Source organism: Cnephaeus nilssonii (assembly GCF_951640355.1).
Source record: "Cnephaeus nilssonii genome assembly, chromosome: 15".
Lineage (NCBI taxonomy): Eukaryota > Metazoa > Chordata > Mammalia > Chiroptera > Vespertilionidae > Cnephaeus > Cnephaeus nilssonii.
In genome coordinates, this window is record NC_137086.1 from 2,978,673 (window position 1) to 2,998,472 (window position 19,800).

At 48.9% G+C, this 19,800-nt stretch overlaps 1 protein-coding gene across 3 annotated transcripts in view; it reads left to right on the forward strand.

Annotated features, from left to right (window-relative positions):
- LPIN1 (lipin 1) overlaps window positions 1–19,800 on the forward strand; it is a 124,692-nt gene that overhangs the window by 91,917 nt on the left and 12,975 nt on the right. Inside the window, exon 23 of one of the 3 annotated variants that reach the window (XR_013814626.1) lies at window positions 5,319–6,655. The exons of 1 other annotated variant lie outside the window; for it this stretch is intronic. The gene's annotated coding sequence lies outside the window, so the exon portion shown is untranslated. Of the gene's footprint in view, window positions 1–3,902; window positions 4,093–5,318; window positions 6,656–19,800 lie in introns of those variants that run through there. One more of the 3 variants, XR_013814627.1, reaches the window with a different exon arrangement.

Here is a 19,800-nt window from a genome sequence, read left to right on the forward strand (position 1 = left end):
ACTCCACAAATGAATGAAGTGCTGTATTGAACACAGTTGACTTTTGTTTTGGTTTTTGGTGATTGAGTATCTTGACTTTAGATCCTATTAGAATAAAAAAAAAATTCCAGAAAAGTGTAGGTAATCAGAATAGCTATACGCTACATAGAGGAGTTCCCACGATTGCCTCGACTGTTATTTGTTTATTTATTTTTTCTCTCTTAAAAGTAGAGCGTTCCCCTGCCCTAGCTGGTTTGGCTCAGTGGATGGAGCATTGGCCTGAGGACTGAAGGGTCCTGGGTTCGATTCCAGTCAAGGGCACATCCCCGGGTTTCGGGCTCCATCCCCAGTGGGGGGCATGCAGGAGGCAGTCGATTGATGATTCTCTCTCTTCATTGATGTTTCCCTCTCTCTCTCTCTCCTTCTCCTTTCCTCTCTGAAATCAATAAAAATATTTTAAAAGAGTAGATTGTTCCCCCAAACTCCTCCTTCCCTCCCTCTCCAACCCAAATAAAGCAAATGAGACCATGGTAGATCCTGGTTAACCAGGTTCCAGGAGAGGTGATCACGCAGGTATTTGTGATTGATCGTGTATTTGATGGGCAGAGTGCAGGGGACAGAGGAGTCCTGCTTCTGTCCCTTACTCATTGTGCATCCTTAGCCACCTCATTCGAATGCTGAGCCGTGATGGGGGATAATAATATCTGCCTCACAAATTTTCATGTGCATCAAATGAGATAATGGATGGGAATGTACTCCTTAAACCATAACTGGGCGATGCAGATGTTAGTCATTATTTTCAAACAGCATCTGTGACCTCGTTCTGATTGTGGTTCACTGTTGGAGAGAAGAGAATCATAAATGCCTCCCAGCGTATTTGGAGCAAACTTACTCCAGTGACTTTAACCACCAGTGATCCCATGAAAGGCAAATGCCCTTCTGCAACGTAGACTCACTCCAAGGACGATGCTGAGCTTCTAAATTCTGATTTGCTCATTGATTACCAGTAGCATTTCCATCAGCACACTCAATTGTGAAAATCCATCTCAGTGAAAACCCTAGGTGTCCATAGAGAGCTCCGGGCTCTCCGACTTTGTTCGGCTTAGAGAATAGAAACATTTCTGGAACTTTCCGTGGTCAAGTATTTCCACCCTTCGCAAGGACCTCGCCTTTGTCATGCAGACATTGTTTCTCGAACAGCTTTGGTGATAGTAGTTCAGTCCTGTGCACTTTTTCATTAGGTGGCTTTATATAAGGAACAGTTTTTATTGCCCAGTTGCCATCTGGAAGAGATTACTCACTCTCAAAAACCAAGACATATACCGGGTTACAGTATAGCGAATCAGATGGACTTCTCCAGGGTCACGTTGTATTTTTCCTCCTGAGATGGTTCATTCAGCCATCTTTTCAGGTGATCACTGCGCCGGTTTCTTGGTTCAGGGAGAATTTTGATGGGATTCAGAGAAAGGGACCCTCCACTCTCGCCTACCTCGTGGGCCTTGGCCTTTTGTGTATGGTTTAGTTCACACACCTTTCATGTGTTGCTACCTCAATGTCTCACTCTCCACCTCTTATGTTTGACATCGGAGCATTCAGGGACCTTTCCTCTCGCACCCTCTCAGGCGATTATTCTAACATTCACAGCGCCTTGGCTTTCTCTTGGCCGTGTGCTCTAGGGACCCTTTATTAAGCAGTGCTCCCCGCTGTGCCGTGTGGTTCTCAGTTTGCGGGGGAGCTCATCTGTGCAGGAGAAAGGGCGTGAGGTTGGTGTCAGAGACCTGGGTCCCCATATGGTCTGCCTTTAATTTACATCAGCACGTTGCCAATGTCTCTAACACTCTCCCAGCCTCCATTTCTTCTTTTTTAAAAAAATTATATATTTTTATCGATTTCATAGAGGCAGGGGAGAGGGAGAAAGAGAAACACAAATGATAAGAGAGAATCATTGATCAGCTGCCTCCTGCATGCCCCACACTGGGGATTGAGCCTGCAACCCTGGCATGTGCCCTGATGGAGAATGGAACAGTGACCTCCTGGTTCACAGGTCAACACTCAACCACTGAGCCATGCCGGCTGGGCAAATAAACATGTGGAGTAGCTATAGCCTTCAAGATTTTTTTTTCCAAATTTAAATTTTCCATAGTTATCAAGTATGTACTCATTGGAAAGAACATGGGCTTCAAACCCCAGTAGACCTGGGCTCTGTATGATTTTGGGAGAAGTTATTAAAATTCTTTAAGCCTCAGTATTCTTTGTCTGTAGAACACGGATGATTGTATTCATCTCAAAATTATAAAGGCTAAGTGGACTTGTGTATAGAAAATACTGTGATATAGAAAAGAGATAGTAACGACTATTTCCCACCTTCTCCCCCCACGATCTCCTAAAACCCCAGACCCACGCAGACATGGGACCTGAAGCGTTAGGCATATTTCTGGTGCAGAGGGAAACCTACCAGACATCCTGCCACCTCTCTCCTGGGAACTCCCGGAGAGGCTAGGGCTGGAGTGCAGGTCGCGGAGACTTCTAGTTCACTTCCAGCTCTAAGTCCCTGTGACTCCTAACGGACCGTCCACGGGGCACCCTTCAAATCTCCTCTAATGAGCTCTTTCAGAAAAAATTGAGGATGCATTCTCTGACAAAGAACACTGGGAACATTTATGATGCAAAGACAGCCTGGGAGATGCAGGACATATAGACGATAAGGCACTGTGATTTCTGGGGCATTTTGGTGCTTTGTCCACCAGAGCAGATGGAATATTAGAAATGGAGACTGCTCCTGGGTTGAGGAGAGGCCTCCGTCACCCCAAGGTGGCCTTCTTCCCTCTAGCAGAAGTCATATGCACGGTAGCTAGGCTCCAGTGTAACATGGGAAGGTCAGAAATGATGGCTGCTTTTGGAATGACGGTCTCACCAAAATGCCAAGGCTGACTCCCCCCCAAATGTCCTGCTCCCACCGGGCGGAGTCACAGGACCCTGCCTTCCTCAGGGAGGAGAGCCCCGCCCCCAGGGGTCAGTGGAGGTGGCCCCCCCCCCCCCCCCCCGTCAGGCAGGGATAGGATGAAATGTAGCAGCGGCAGAGGCAAAGCTCTATATTTAAGTGACATGAAAAATTAGTGCATTGTACCAGGGCAGCGTGGCAGGCCTGGGGCTCCACAGAGGGAGCTGTTGCAATAAATGTCTGTGTGGTTTGGGGTGACCATGAGCTCTCTATAAACCAACCATGTGACATGGCTGCCAGAAAAGTAAACCCAAAAGTAAACCGCATTATTAGAGGAATGTTGGCTTTCTAAGAGCAATGCCGTTTCTCATGTGATTTGTATGATCAAGGCCCTCACTAGAGTGCTGTGTTCAATTACGGGGCTACGGATGAAAAGGCAGTGGGTCATGTTCGCCCAGACAGGCCACTGGGGGCTTGCCCGGGCCAGTCAGTTTGGAATGCGTGTCCCCATCTGTTGCTTGGGGCCCTGCTGCTCCTCCCTGGAGACCCTTCAGGGCATCTACACACCTTGTTTGTTGTGCAACAGCATATTCTGTGTGTTAAAGCAGAGGTCCGGCCAGTGTGGCTCAGTGGTTGAGTGTTGAACTATGAACCAGGAGGTCATGGTTCTATTCTCGGTCAGGGCACATGCCTGGGTTGCGGGCTCGATCCCCAGTGTGGGGCGTGCCGGAGGCAGCTGATCAACGATTCTCATCATTGATGTTTCTATCTCTCCCTCTCCCTTCCTCTGTGAAATCAATAAAAATATATTTTAAAAACAACACACCCAGAGGCACCGAGTCCTCCTTACTCAACTTGCACAAAAACATCATCAGTGCTCTCTGCCTATTGGTGGGTAAGCGGATTAATGACAAGGTTTTCAAAAGCATTGAATTTTTCCTGGATTCCTTTACAAATACTCACTGAGCTCTGCTCTGTTCAGGACACCCTTCATATGTGACCGCCCCGGAATGGACCATGGTGGATGCTGCCTCAAGGCGTCCTGCGTCTAGCCACCGCCTCTCCTAGGAAGAGTGGCTGAAGGAACGGGGGATATTTAGGCTTCAAAGGTCATAGGACGAGCTGGGCAGTGTTCCCAATATTTCAAGAGCTGGACTCGGGAGCATGTTCAGCCTGTGGAACCCCCAGAGGGTAGAGATTGGAGGGCTTTGGCGGGAGGAAGATTTTTAGTCATAAGAACAGCCTGGGGATGGAGTAGTTGGCCTTAGAAATGGCCAACTGTGCTCGTGGCTGACCCCCGTGACCGTCATCTGACCAGAGGGATGTCTGCTGAGAAAGAGGAGGAGGGCAGGGCTCTCGGTCTCCTCTGGTCCCAGAGTTGCTGTCCCTGAGAAAGTGGCTTTGCAGGAGGGACAGTTGAGCCGCTTTTGCTGAAAATAAAGCCTGAAGAAGAAGTGGAACACACGGGCTGCATATGGAGAAGCGTTTCTAGGGGCTGCCCCCTAGACCGAGGACGAGTTCAGTGCCCAGTCTGGGGTGCAGTCCCGGGGTCACCTCCTTTGCTTTTGCTCCTCCGACAGATGGAAATCCAATGAGCATGATGCTTTATTATGGCCAGAGCAGCCTGTGTGAGACATGCCTCAGCCACTGGACCCTCTGCTGCGGGAGCCGCACAGGGAGCTAGCCACCTCTCGGCCTCTGATGGAACGGCTGACCCCAGGGTCCTCTGTCTCACATGCCAGGCCTTCAGTTTTATGCCCAAACGTGTCCTCTCCGCACAGGAAAGCCACTGGTGGAGGGAAGCGAGGCCTGGGTTGTGGATTCACTGGGGTCACAGCAATGCCCTGCTCACACAGGGGCGCTGTGCTCCGGGAATTCCAAACAAGACAGTTCCGATGCCTGTCACCTGGCACCTGAGGGCCACGGCGCGTTTCACCTTGGCTGGACCTTGGCAAGGCTGTTGTTTATTCTGTCTCGCTAGCCAGATCTAGGAACTTTTTTCACTCCCTGGATTGGTTTCCTGGCGTTTCCCGACACTTGGAAACACATAAAATATGTTCTTGGAGAAATTCAGCAGGCGTGCTTCAAGAGTTGGGTGGAAACAATGTGGAAGAGATATCTTTGTTTATTTGGAAAAAGAAGTGGAACTTGGAAAAGCACAAGTTACTTTGAATTTTTGGGTTTGAATGACATATTTGTGCTACAAACCAGTGAGTTCTTTTCTATTTTGTAAGTTTTTTGTTTTGTTTTTTTGGCAAAAGTTGTAAGTTAGAGTGTGTGTACTTTGAATGCAAAAGCAGGCTCTTATTTTTGCTCCAGTTCAAATGATCGACTCCGATAGGCCCAGAAAAGATGACATTGATAAAAATAGCGAATGGCTTTTGTTCTTCCATTTCAGAAACACACCACCGGTGACTCTGACCGCTGTTTCCTAGAAGGAGGTGAAGGCCCTGGGGCAGCCTTGCAAATAGTCACTCAGACGCCAGCAGTGACCCCTTCCAGACTTGCAAACGCCCGTGGCTCCATCTCCGTGGCTCTTCCAAGATCCCGGCCTTGACTTAATAGCAATAAGAATGGGCACAACCACCAGCTACTGTTTGTCATGCAGATGGTGCCTATTCGTTGCATCAAATTTGGAAAACATATTTGACATGATGCCCAGGATAAGCCTGAGTAGCAGAGACTTTGAGAGAAACGTCCATGTCTGACTGCTTTGTGACCGTCTTTTGAGGCTCTGAGAGCAGACTGTACCCTGGCGGGCTGGAAAGAAGCGAACGTTCCAGTTCTCAATCATCCCCAAATGACATAAAGCTTGGGGCAGGAGATGAGGGCTCAGGAGATGGATCTTACTCAAGTTTTTAAAATTTAATTCTTCTAGAACAGACTGGGGTCAGAGGTTAATCTGGCTCAGACTCTGAGGCACAAAGAAGCATGGTGTGGTTTAGTGGTGGGTGACCTGCATTGTCCTATAGGGTCAGACTGGAAGCCAGGCGCCAGGGATCTGGCCTGGGAAGGGCTAGATAGGTGTGCCATTATTTCCTCTCTCTTGACCCAGAATATTCTATGTCCTCTTGCCTGGGCTTGGAGGTAAGGGGAAGGAGGCAGAAGAAGTTCCAGGTGAAAGAGGCCAGCGACACCCAGGAAAGTGGGACTGTGACAGGTGTGATCAGGGCTGCATGGTGTCAGTAAACTAGAGGCCCGGTGCACAAAAATTCGTGCACTCAGAAGGTCCCTCAGCCTGGCCTGTGCCCTCTTGCAGTCCAGGAGCCCTTGGGGGATGTCCAACTGATGGCTTAGGCCTGGAGGAGCGGGCCTAAGCCACAGTCTGGCCTCCCTCTGTGGGAGGTGGCCAGCAGGCCAATTAGGGGGTGGCGCCGGCCAGCGAGGGGCTGGCCCCACCTCCCATTGACCCGCCACTGCCACCGGTGGCCTCCCTCTGCGGGAGTCGACTGGCAGCGCTGCTGGTGGCCTCCCTCTGCGGGAGGTGACCGGCGGGCATGGGCCAGCGAGAGGCCGGCCCCACCCCCTCATCACCCCACTACCACCAGTCACCACCGCCCCCTGATCGCCATCCACTCCCTCTGCTCACTGGCACCTGACTTTGCTGGCCTGGCACCGCCCGCTTGCTGGCCCTGCCCCCTGCCAACTGGTTGTTCTGCTGTTTGGTCGATTTGCATATTAGGCTTTTATTATATAGGATGTGTAAAATGGAGTTTAAAAAAATTGCCCCTATTGGCACTGATCCCATTGTAATGAGCTAGTTATTAGTAATAGAAAGGAGCGGAAGGGAGGCCAGACATTATCGGCATGTCATCTGGGCAGCTTCACCAGGAAGCTGCAACATCACGCTCCTCAGGAAGGGAAGGGGGCCAACAAAGGGGAGATGAATGCATGTGCAGTAAAGTTGGGGTGACACAGGGAAGGTGCCTGTCAGTCAAACCTGGAAGCAGAGATCATTGGCTAGAGGGGGCAGGGCCATTGCAAGTCTGCAAAAATTGGGGGATACATAATCCCCTAGACCTGTGGTCGGCAAACTCATTAGTCAACAGAGCCAAATATCAACAGGACAACGATTGAAATTTCTTTTGAGAGTCAAATTTTTTAAACTTAAACTTCTTGTAACGCCACTTCTTCAAAATAGACTCGCCCAGGCCGTGGTATTTTGTGGAAGAGCCACACTCAAGGGGCCAAAGAGCCGCATGTGGCTCGCGAGCCGCAGTTTGCTGACCATGGCCCTAGACCAGTGATGGCGAACCTATGACACGCGTGTCAGCACTGACACGCGTAGCCATTTTTGGTGACATGCGGCCGCTGAGGCGGCCGCGTGCCGTGGATGAAACATTTGCTGCTCCTGAGGATGAAACATTTGCAAAATAATGTTTTTTCCTCAAAGTGACACACTACCCGAGTTATGCTCAGTTTTTTGGCGAAGTTTGACACACCAAGCTCAAAGGGTTGCCCATCACTGCCCTAGAGAAAGGTGTTCTCTTTCTGGGCTCATGGTGCTCGTGTGGCTCTCTTGCATTCGCCCATGTTCCCTTTATAGCCACGTGGCCTGCAGACCCCACACGAAATGGACTGATGGGCTGCAGCAGGGACACAAACTCGGCTGGCTTAATGCTGGACGGGATGCTGCTCCAACATGGAAGGAAACCCCTGGGCAATGGCTTTGGTCCCAGCTCTGCTGAAGCTACCGCCACGCTTCTTCTACGGCGGGACGAAGGGAAATGGGGCCCAGGAAACTAGGGGTGCAATCCCACAGAAATAAAGCTTTCTGCAGCACCTCAGCCTTCCGCGGGGGCCTCCAGAAATTCTCATTCCAGCGGCACCCCATGAACCCCACTCTCCCCACAGCAGGTAGGGACAGGGAGCGCTCCCACCAGTAACATCACCGCTGAAAGGTGGCCACTTTGAACATTTTGCTACAGATACATGTTTGTGCAGACATGTACATAAAATGTGCTTTTTATTGATGTTGCTATGAAAATTTTCAAGCCTACAGAAAAGTTGAGAGAATTGCGTGGTGAGCACCCATAGAGTCACCATCCAGATCACTTTCCTGGATTTGCGTTAGCACATATCTATCCGTCCCTCTACTGTTCAACAATCCACCCGAATTTCTCATGCATTTCCCAGCAAGATGCAGACAGCAGCACACGTAATCTCTAAACACTTCAGAGCTTCACACACACACACACACACACACACACACACACACACACACACTCACACTCACACTCATACATACACACACAGGCACAATGCTTTTTCATGTAGCATTATATTGTAAGCCTTTTTTCTCTTCACTGAAATTTTTTATGGACGCATTTTTTACTGGCTATGAAATATTTTACTGGTGAGCTCTATCACACATTACTTCAACCACCAGAAGAAAACTTGCCAAGCTCCCCCCATTATCCTCCTCTCCCCTAGGACACCTGTGCCTACGTCCTCTCTCCTCTCTCTTGTTAGGAACTACTTAGACCAGGGGTCCTCAAACCTTTTAAACAGGGGGCCAGTTCACTGTCCCTCAGACCGTTGGAGGGCCGGACTATAGTTTTAAAAAAAAGTATGAACAAATTCCTATGCACACTGCACATATCTTATTTTGAAGTAAAAAAACAAAACGGCAAAAACACCCGCATGTGGCCCGCGGGCCGTAGTTTGAGGACGCCTGACTTAGAACAATGTCTGTACTGAGTGGCTGAACAATAAATATGTATTGAATTAATGAATTTAACCAGGCCCACTTTGGGAACATTCACTGTTTCCAATTTTGCCCATCATCTATGTAAATACCACAAGAAACCTATTTATTTGCAGTTTAAAGTTGTTTCATAAGAATGGACTTTAAGAAGTGCAGTTATTAAATCAAAGGGTTATGAGCATTTTAAAGACCTTTGCTATGCTTTGCCAGACTGCTTTCTGGAATGCCCTGGAGAGGGCTGCTTCCCCTAGTTTAACGGGGTTGGGCTTTACAAGTATTGTAGCACTTGTTAGTTAGTTGGCTGTAATAGACAAGATGATCTCTAAGGGCTTAACTGAAAACAAAAGGTGAGTAGACTGCATCAAGCCGAAAGTCAATGTAGATGTTTGCTGTACTTTGAAAATTAATTCGAGTGATTTCTCTCATCTCCGTTGCAACCGAGTTTCTTTCTTTTTTAAAAATAAATGTTTTGGGGTGACTTTGGTTAATATAATTGTATAGGTTTCAAGTGCACATTTCTATGGCACATGATCTTCCTATTGCATTGTGTCAATCATCTTCCATCACATATATTTGACGCCCTTTACCCTTAAGTACCTCCCCATCCTCCACCTTCCCTCTGGTAACCACTGCCGGAAGCTAATTCCAGCATGTCAGCAGGGCTGAATCATCTGGAGTGGCTGAGGGCATTTCCCCAAACCTGAAAAGGATGCATAAATGATTGCTTGCTGCCAGACAGCTGAGGGCATTTCAATCTACATGTTATTGCCTCCTACTGGCCAAACACCTGAACAGCCGAAGGCATTTCCCCCAATCTGACAATGGATTCTGTGTACTAAACCTTGGCCTTTGATGTGTATATCTACCTTGCCTTAGGACAATTTGTGTTAATAAAAAGCAAGGGGTCCAGAGAGACAGGAGAACTTGGTTTCTTTAGCTAAGTCTTCTCTGGCTCCCCAAAATGCCTTCCAAAAGTATGTTTCGTCTCTGGACTCTTGATTAATTTACATGCAGCGCCTTCTCCAGATTCCTGAACCCTTTTAGATGCTGGATTAAGACACCCCCCCCCCCCGCCCCGCCAGCAGGTAACCACCATATTATTGTCCGACTGTGAGTTTCTCTTTACTTGTTTTTCTTGTTTGTTCATTTGTTGTTTTCAGTTTTACATCCTACACGTGAGTGAAACGATCTGGTTCTTGACTTTTTCAGTCTGACTTATTTCACTGAGCATGATATTCTCAAGGACACTCAGGTTGCTTCCACATCTTGGCCACTGTGACTAATGCTGCAGTGAACACAAGGGTACATATAGCTTTAAGAATACATGTTTTCAACATTTTCGGATAGATACTCAGAAGAAGGCATTTGTCATATGGTAACTGTATTAATTTTTTGAGGAACTGCCGTACCCTACTTTTTTCCATAGTGGCTGTACCAGTTTACATTCCCACCAGCAGTGAAGGAGGGTTCCTTTTTCTTCACAACCTCTCCAACGCTTGTTATTGCTTGTCTTATTGAACATTGCCATTGTAAGAGGTGTGAAGTAGCGTCTCATGCAGCTTTGATTTGTATTTCCCTAAGAGCTAGTGAGGTTGAGCACCTTTCATATATCTGTTGGCCATTTGTAGGTCTTCTTGGGAGAAGTGTCTGTTCAGGTGCTTCGCCCGTTTTAAATTGGATTGTGTGCTTATTTGTTGTTGAGTTTTATGAGTTCTTTATATAGTTTGCATATTAACCCCTTATGGGAGGTGTTGTTTGCAAATATCTTTTCCCATTCTGTTGGTTGCCTTTTTGTTTTGTCGGTGGGCAAACCAGTTTCAAAAGTAGACACTACCTCTCCTACCAGTGGGTTCTTGGTCCGGGCTAATGTGGACTTGCCTGAGTGGGAACATGGGGAGTCCGACCTATAGTCCCCAGCGACCGATCGAATCTCTTCCTCTGAAGCCCCTTCTAGGTAGAGAATGCCGGTTGTTCTCCCTCAGCATGAGCAAACACTATTGCACATGCAGCTCTCTGCCCGTGAAAGACATCATAGGCCTCGGGCAGTGCCGTTTGCTTGCTGGTCGTGGCCAAGGGAAGTGGGAATTCTGTTACGATTTTGAGAAACATTCTCCGTGCCTCAGCATACCAATGAACTTCAGTCTCCCCGAAGACCAGAAAACTTCTTAAGTCTAACGATCCATTCTCAATGACCTATTCGTGGGAGGCCAGGATAATAGACAACTGAAGTCCAAATACAGTTTAAAGCACTCATGTCCCCGCTTAGATGTGACACCGCTTCCTTTGCCAAACTTTTATTTCCTTTTTCATCTTTCTCCCAAAGCTCTTCAACCACACAATTCAGCTGCGCAGCGAGGCCCCCCCCTTGCCTTCCCCCTGCTGTACTGTGGTCGAGGTGCTAATTAGCAGGGAGAGTGCCAGCTGGCAGGCAGCCAGGAGGAACAGCAGAGCAGTCGGAAGACCTGTGCAGACCGCACGTGGGATGACCTGCGCCGTGGCAAAACAGAGCCGTGCCTCTGAGGACTCGTGCACGAAATTGAATTGTTTGCTTATTTGGCGTTGAGCTTTATCAGTTCTTTATATATTTGGGATATTAACTCCTTATTGGAGGTGTTGTGTCAAATACCTACCCACGTCCTGGCCTCACACAACTGCTGCGTGGCTTTGTGGCTGTGGGCACATTGCTGACCTTCAGGACTTAGAATCCTGATCTTTAAAATATAGATACTGTTAAACCTCTACCCTTAAGAGCAATGCCAGGTGGGCATGGGCCCCAGTCTCCTCCCCTCTGGATGGGGAGGTAAGGACACCGCATTCCCTGGCTCTCTGGGAGGAGTAGGTACCAGCCAAGGACAGCGGGCCAGGAGGCCATCCTTAGTGGAGCACCCACTTGGTGAGCCTCTTGGCGATGATTTTCATTGAACTCTCACGTTGAGTCCCTCTGTCATGACTAACGCCCTCTGTCCCATGGATGGGTCAACAGGACGGGCTGGCATTTGGTGGACACTCGGTTCTGTCTGTTATTGTTGGAGAGGACATAAAAAGCCACTCCCAACTATCCCCTTGTTATGAATGTAAACAACATATATTTAAAGCTGTGGGGAGCCCTTGTCTTCCGGTTTTCAACGTCTGACTTACCTGCCCTATTTCAACCAAGTCACGTGGACGCTTGTTATATAACGCACACGCGCGTTCAGTGCACATGGCTTAGGTTACGTAAACCCAAGGGCTGCTGAGTGCTGGCGATCTTTAATGAGCGTGAAGACTCACAGCAGCCCGGGGGCAGGACGGCTTTGGCTTCACCATTCGCTGAGTTCAGCTTTTAGGAGGCTCTGTTTGCCGTGTCCCTTCAATAATCCAACCGAAGCCTAGATTCCAAGCAACCGCGGGTGAGATTCCAGCCTCTAAGAATAATAGAAACTTCAATAAAACAGGGCTTAAGCAGAAAGTCCTGGCAAACCCTGAATCCACATTCCATGCGGATGACGTCATAGGAAGTTGGGCTGGGTGGCCTCTCCCCTGGGCTCCCCGGCCTGCAGCACGGTGGAGAGGGAAATGACAGAGCCAGGGCCGGGATGCACGGAGCCACACACCGCAGTGGGCTTTCTGCGGCCGCGTGCATGTAGCCAGGGGTGGGCTTCTCAGCTACAAAGATGTCCTCAGTAGAAAAATGCATACTAGCCCTAACTGGTTTGGCTCAGTGAATAGAGAGTCGGCCTGCGGAGTGAGGGGTCCCAGGTTCGATCCCGGTCAAGGGCATGTACCTTGGTTGTGGGCACATCCCCAGTGGTGTGTATGTGTGTGTGTGTGTGTGTGTGTGTGTGTGTGTGTGCAGGAGGCAGCTGATGGATGTTTCTCTCTCATCGATGTTTCTAACTCTCTATCCCTCTCCCTTCTTCTCTGTAATAAATCAATAAAATATATTTAAAAAAAGAAAAAAAAAAGAAAAATGCAAAATAAAAAAATTTCTTGGCTAGTTGAGGTCAAGCTGTGTTAAAAGAAGAGTGAATTAGGGTTTAGCTTTCTTCTTGTCAAAGACGGAAATCTCTCTGTGGATAAAAGCATCCTGACATGTAGTCTTGACTATTTTATCGATTGGTTGAAATCGGAGCAGTAAGATGCAAGGGGGAGAAAGGTTTTGGGGAGCCCTTGGTTGATTCCCCTCCTTTAGTCCAAGCACATGCCATTCGTGGGCTGTCTCCAAGCTGGGTATGGAGGTTAGCTTTGCCACATGCTCTTCACTCACATAATAAAATGCAGCCTGGGGCTTCGGTTGAGTTTCTCAACCCCTGTGTGCCTCACATGTTTCACCTGTAGGCTGGGAGAACAGGAGTGGATTGTGATTCTTGCTGTTGTTGTAGTAAGACCAGACAGACAGCTCTCTGGTGAAGGAAGATTCTGAAGGGTGAGAACCATTTGTTGGCATTTCCCCCCCTTGTCATAGGGCCAAGTGCAAATCACCTGTGTGTGTTTGTGACTCCCAGGAGCCAGCATGGGGTAGTTGGACCCCAAGATTGAAAGACCCCCGGGGAAGATGACCCTAGGGGTTCAGGTTCAAGGTTATGCAAGGCCCAGTGAGCCTTTGCTGATTCCATTCAGGTCTGTGTATCTTTCCTCAAACACACATTCATTAGTTCTTTACTGTGTGTGTGTACGTGTGTGCATACACATGCAAGTGTATGTGTGTGTGTGCATATGTGTGGGTGTATGCATGTGTGCATGTGTTCCTGGTGTTGGGAGAGGGAGCTAGAAAGAGAGACAGCAAAGGGGAGAGTGACTCAGGACCACTGATCACAAAGGTAGAACCATCACTTCGAACCACGAATGATCTCGGCAAAGTCCCTTTTCTCCTGGGCCTCAGGTGCGCTGTCTCTGAAGAGGGGGCCGGGGTCAGTGCCTGGAAATTCCTGCGTGTCTGCGGCTCCTCTCTGCTTCCCTGCTCCCTTTGTAGACACTTTTCTAGGCGTCTCTCCCCTCCAGGGTTCTCTCCCCAGCTGGTCTCGGAGGCCTTGACCTGGCCGGGCAGAGGGCAAGGGGAGCAGAAGTCACTGCCAACCCAAGCGGGCATCTTCACCTCCTGTTCTGATGGTCCGACCACATGTGTGGCTCTCGCGACCAGGGCCCTGTAGGTGTGGCCGAGGCCTCCTTTCCCCTCAGCATTCTGGGAGACAGCAGCCGGGGAAGATTTGTTTCTGGTCATGAACCATATATGAAGGTCACATGATTTTGTGATTTTCTTTTTCCCCCTTTCCGAAGAAATATGGGAGGCCGAAGCAGGCCAACCTTCCAATTAATCCCGAGAGCAGCTGCCTTCGGGGTGGGTGAGCCTGAATATCATTCACTTTCCTAGTCATTTCTCAGGGAAAAGCAACAGTCGGCCGGCCTCCCTGGCTCTCATTCATTCATCAGAGGCCACAGGCAGCGTGGCGGGCAGGTCCCGGGTCACAGGCTGACCCGCATCATTGCCTGGGCCCACGTTTCCTCTCAAGGGGACAGGACATTGAATGTTGGACCATGCACTGACCCGCATGCGCACACACAGTGCGGGGGTCAGTTCCTCCTGCTGCTCACAAAGCCTTGGGGCGCGCTGACCCCCCAGCCCCCGCCGTGGCCTCGCCCACGTGCCCTTGTATTTCCTCCTGTTTCTCGCTGGTTACAGGTGCATCCCTTGTCCAGTTCTTCGCCCCGTGGAGCAGTGGGCTTGTCCAGTTGTCCATGCAGCTGGACGGGGTGCCTGCCTTACACAGAGAGGCGAGGAGGGGGACAGACTCACAGCTGGAGGAACCTGCCGGATGAAAAGAAAGTCAGCATTAAAGCCAGATTTACCACCTGGGCCGGGACCTGGGCCGGGCACGGGGCTGAGCACCTTACCGGTATTGCTCAGGCTGCACAGTCACACGGAGGCCGGCATTCGTCACCCATGTTATCTGCGTGATTCCGGGCCTATGGATGCCGTGGGTGCTGCCTAGTGGGCACTTGGTACAGAGTGGGCGCTCGATAGATGTCTGTTACATGTGCACTACCGTAACCTCCACACTAATCTTAAACATCTTCTCTGTGGTGAATGGTGCCTCCCCATCCTTCACTCTCCCCCCAGCTAAGGGGCAAGGAGACCTTTTTTTGGTCCAAGTTTCCCAACATTCCACTGGGCCCTGCCTGATGGACTTCCCAGGATCGGAATGGACCCCAACAGAGAAGTCCTTTCTTTTCTGACATTTCATTGAGTCATCAGATATTGGAGATTCATTTTTTGTGCATATTTTCCTCCCCATTTTAATCTGGTTTTCTGCCATGCATGCTGTTTTCTGCATCATTTTTAGGATTTGAATTTCTGTTAAATGTTAATAATACCCCTCTTTCTTTTTATGGCTGGTTACCTGGCCTGGCTGTCACATGAGAGTGAGTAGGACCCAGTGGTAAACTTAAGGCCTAGATGTGCAGTAGCCAACCGCTACCTGACCCTGCTCCACCAGCGGCGTGACTGTAACAAAAATGAGGGGCGCTGCTCTCTGGGCCTGCCAGGGCCGGTGTGAACCCCCCACCCTCATTCTTCCTGGGAGAAACAACGTGTGGAAACGGATACTCATCTGCGATTATTCTCAGCATCACATTCAGAAAGACCAGCAGAAGTTGCTGGAGGCTATTTTCAGACAAGTAATAAGGACAGAACCAAAATACAGACGTGGTTGTTAACTCCCTGGGGAATGCTGAGTCCACACTGGATCCCAGCCAGCAGAACACGCACATCCTGGATAGCTTATTGCAGAGCAAATTTGTGTGATGCAGAAAGTGCGAGATGCAACAATCCGAGAGAGCACGCGGCCCCTCTGCCCCGCATCGGCTGGTGCCTGAAACTGACATTATCGAGGTGCGCTGGGCACTAAGTCTTTATGTTCCACCAGCAGGTCCGTTGTCCTGCCCTGGGTTCTTATGCCTACAGCCTCCTCTCTTTAAACTCTACTTATTCTGCCTGGCCGGTGTGGCTCAGTGGTTGAGCGTCGACCTATGAACCAGGAAGTCACAGTTCGATTCCCAGTCAGGCCGCATGCCCGGTTCGCAGGCTCAAATCCCAGTAAGGGGTGTGCAGGAGGCGGCCGATCCATGATTCTCTCTCATCATTCATGTTTCTCTCTCTCCCTCTTCCTTCCTTTCTGAAATCAATAGAAAAATACTTTAAAACTCTACTTATTCTTCCTGGCCCCTGCCATTCATTCCTGGCTCCCCAGTGACCATCTATCCCTAAGGTAACGCCCCCGTCTATAGTTCTAGCTTTGAATTTTTGTCCAATCTTCAGACACCGTTTTAAGTGCCTCACAGAGACCTAAGCTCTTTCTCCACCTGTTACCCAGCAGGCGAGCCCCAGCTCTCTCACTCCAAGCTCAGCTTGCCCCTCTGTGAAACAATGCCTTTCTTACCGTGGCTGCTGCTGATTGAGGCTGCCACCCACGTGGAGTGATGTTTGGAGAGATGGCAGAACGCCTGTCTGTGGCGTTGATTAGAACAGGCGTTCAGCAGACTGGGGCTCAAACCTCAGCTTCGTGCTCTGAGGCCACGTGGCTTTCAGCTTCATCTGTAAAGAAGTTGCCTGTAGAGCGCCCTGGGCCCGGCTGGAGGCTAGATATGCCAGTGCAAACTGGCACTACCCCGATTGGCCTGCGGGGGGCGGGGGGGCCTGTGGGTGGTGCCGTGGAAACAGTGGGGCCATCGCCTTGCTCATTGGCTTTGTCCTCCCTGGTACGCACCAGCTAGCTAAAGGTAATGAGCTCCAAACACAAGGGAGGTTACACAATAAAACTTCATGCTGAGGAATGTCTATTCACTGACTTAGTCTTCTCCCTGCACGTTGGGAAAATACAAGCCTTCCTTGATTTTAGCCTTAGAGCCCGGGGTCTCTGGAGTAGATTCTGAGCACCAAGGACTTACGCGAACCATCTGCTTCCAGGGACAGCAAAGCCCCCGGAGGGCAACGCACTGTCCCCTGAGTGATTGCTTTCTGCGCAGCTGTGGCTGTGAGGAGGGGCAGTGAAGGCAATAGTAACAATAACCCCCGACCTCGCCATTGTGGAAGGCACTGCACGCTTCAAAGCCCCGGCGTCATGGGAGGAGGGCGGCCCCAGCCGGGAAAGGTTCTCACTTAGCTTTTCTCTAATCTATAATTACTCACGTGCTGCATGCACCTGGTGGAAAGCAGAGGGAACTGTGCAGGCAAATGCTTCCTTACTGCCTAAGTGGGCTTCCATTTTTCTAGTCACTTTTTGTAGTTTCCTTAATTTGGGCTTTATGAGCTACTTTTTATACGTTTTTATCAATATTATCTTCTTGGGTATTCAAAGCCTCACTTACAGTTATCCCAGAGGTAGGTCATAAAGGACATATGTGTTTGTAAATCTGATCAGATTCTTGAAAACTCAGTTATTCAAACAAAACAAGACAAAACAAAGGATTCTACAGTCAGAGTAGTAGATGCCTAAGCTAGTATTGTGGAGTCATTGGTTAATAGGCAATACACAAGTAATTGGTGCATTTAAAAATCTGGTAAGCAAAAACCTTAGTTTTTTCTTTTCTTTTCTTCACAATTATAAGCATCCTTCCTGGTGCTCTGACTCATGGGTCTAGGAGTGGCTCTTATATTCATGTTCTCACTCTTTCCATTTAATAACATCCAGAACTCCTGGTCTTTGTTCTGCAGTGGTCAAGAATGCCCTGGGTTTTTGGAGGAAACGGGAGTGGGCAATAGCAAAAGGGAGAAAGATTTTTCTCTCACCCCATCAGGGCAGGTCCCTAGCACAGTGGAAGCTTTGACAATCTGACTGGTTTCCGCAGGCTGGGGTGGAAGACAGAGCAGCAGAACTCAGGGACCTAACATGTCCAGAGAGGCGCTAACCAGGGTCCTCAGGCCACTGGGTTACATCGGAAATCCTGGAAAAGTCCATTTAAGAAATATCAGTTTATTATCCCTGTTACAGGATGAACTGTGTCCCCCTAAAGATATGTTAAAGTGCTAACCCCGGTACCTGTGAAGGTGGTCTTATTTGGAAACTGGTTCTTACGTATGTAATTCAGTGAAGATGAGCTCATACCGTATTAGGGTGGGCCCTAACTCCATATGACTGCTGTCCTCACAGGAAGAGGAGAGGACACTCAGCCTCGGACAGGGAGGAAAGGCCACCTGAAGGTGGAGGCAGAGATTGGGTGACGTGTCTGCAAGCGAAGGAAAACCCAGGGTTTCTGGTAAACCATGAGAAGCTAGGGGAGAGGCAAGGACGAATTCTACCTCAGAAGTCCAGTAGCAACAACTCTGAAGACACCTGGATTTGGGACTTCAGGCTTAAAGAATTGTGAAAAAATAAATGTCCATTGTTTGAAGCCACCAAGTTGGTGGTACTTCATCTGGTAACCATAGAAACTGTAAACAATATACCAAATACCTCCTGGCAATGAGGAGTCCAAAGAGAATGGCACAGCATCGCTGCCGATAACACTAGTGAGAAACAGGCATGTGTAATGGGGGCAGTGGGTCCTGCAGAAGACGGTGGCCCCTAACCCTAACAATAACCCTAATCCTGGCCAATCCTAACTCTAACTCTAAACCTAACCCTAACTCTAACTCTAACCCTAGCCAACCATAACCCTAATTCTAACCCTAACCGTAGCCAACCCTAACCCTAATTCTAACCCTAACCCTAGCCAACCCTAACCCTAACTCTAACCCTAACCCTAGCCAACCCTAACCCTAATTCTAACCCTAACCCTAGCCAACCCTAACCCTAATTCTAACCCTAACCCTAGCCAACCCTAACCCTAATTCTAACCCTAACCCTAGCCAACCTTAACCCTAACTCTAACCCTAATCAACCCTAACCCTAACCCTAACTCTAACCCTAACGCTAACCCTAACCCTTTAGGATTAGACTTGACTTCCAATCCTGAGCTGGTTTCTTATTCTGGAGCTTCAGTTTCCTCATCTTTACAGTGCAGGATACAAACATCTTTCTCATGGGGTTTCTGGTGGAAGACTTAATATATTGATGGATTTGAGTGAGCTTGACCAGTACCTGGCCCACTGAATGTCCTCAGCTAACACTTGTTACTCAAGGACTGGACATGCTTTCTCGCCTCAGTCAGGTCATCCATTTAGAGCGAGTCTCTGTTCTTTCAATTTCATCTTGGTAATTTTTGTCCTTGCATTGAGTTTATTTAAAGGAACCGTTCGGTTGAGTGAAACCTCACAGCATTTAGGTTTTGGCTCAATGCATTGGAACAATCAGAAGGGTATTTATAGCTAAAAACGTTTGTGCACCCAAACCACATTATTTTCATCTCCTGACGCTTGAGCGAGCTCTGGTTTGGGCTGGATCTTTCAGCCTTCCTGTGGTGTAGAGGGGAGCGCATTTTCCAACACTCCACTCATCTCTCTAAATATCTTGGCCCCACCCCATCTGGTCGGGGCAAACTGTGGTCTTTCTCAGGTGATGCACATGGCGGCCCCCGGTGATAACGATGTGGGCAGATGCTGTGTGCGGAACCTTGCTGGCCATTCTTGAAGGATACTGGGCAACGGTATTTTCATAGTGGATGGTTTGCGTCTCTCTGGATTCACTTCAAGTGTCTTAATAGACACCTTCTGTGGAAGAAAACAAATCATAGTTGGGTCTTGGCAAGGCCTAAACACAGAAAAATGTCTTCTGTTTCTTCCCCACACCTGTGTAGGAATGAGCCAGGATTTATGGAGTTTGTCCAGCCAAGACCATGACCTTGGTGTGCATTCCAGCCATATCTCCAAAGGCAGCTGAAAGTGCACACACAAGCATCAGGGCTTCCTAATGGAGCACTGAAGTTAGACCAGACCGTGGAGAAGGAAATACTTGGGGGAAATAGGAGCTGAGTTTTTATTCTTTTGTTGCCAGAAAGCCAAATCCCAAGCTGGAATTTTGTGGTTCTGGCGATTTTTGTGCCTCCCAGTCATTTGACACAGATGGTTCTCGTTTAAGGATAAGACACTTCATCCACCAGCGGGAACGAGGCCCAGGGAATGAGCCCGAGCTGCCCATTCTCATGCCAAAGTATATTTTTCAGCTGGAGAAAATGAGAATGAGAAGATGGTTCGAAAGCCACCAATTAGCATGCAGAAATCGAACGATAAAAATACTCGGCCACTCTGAAACCTGAACCT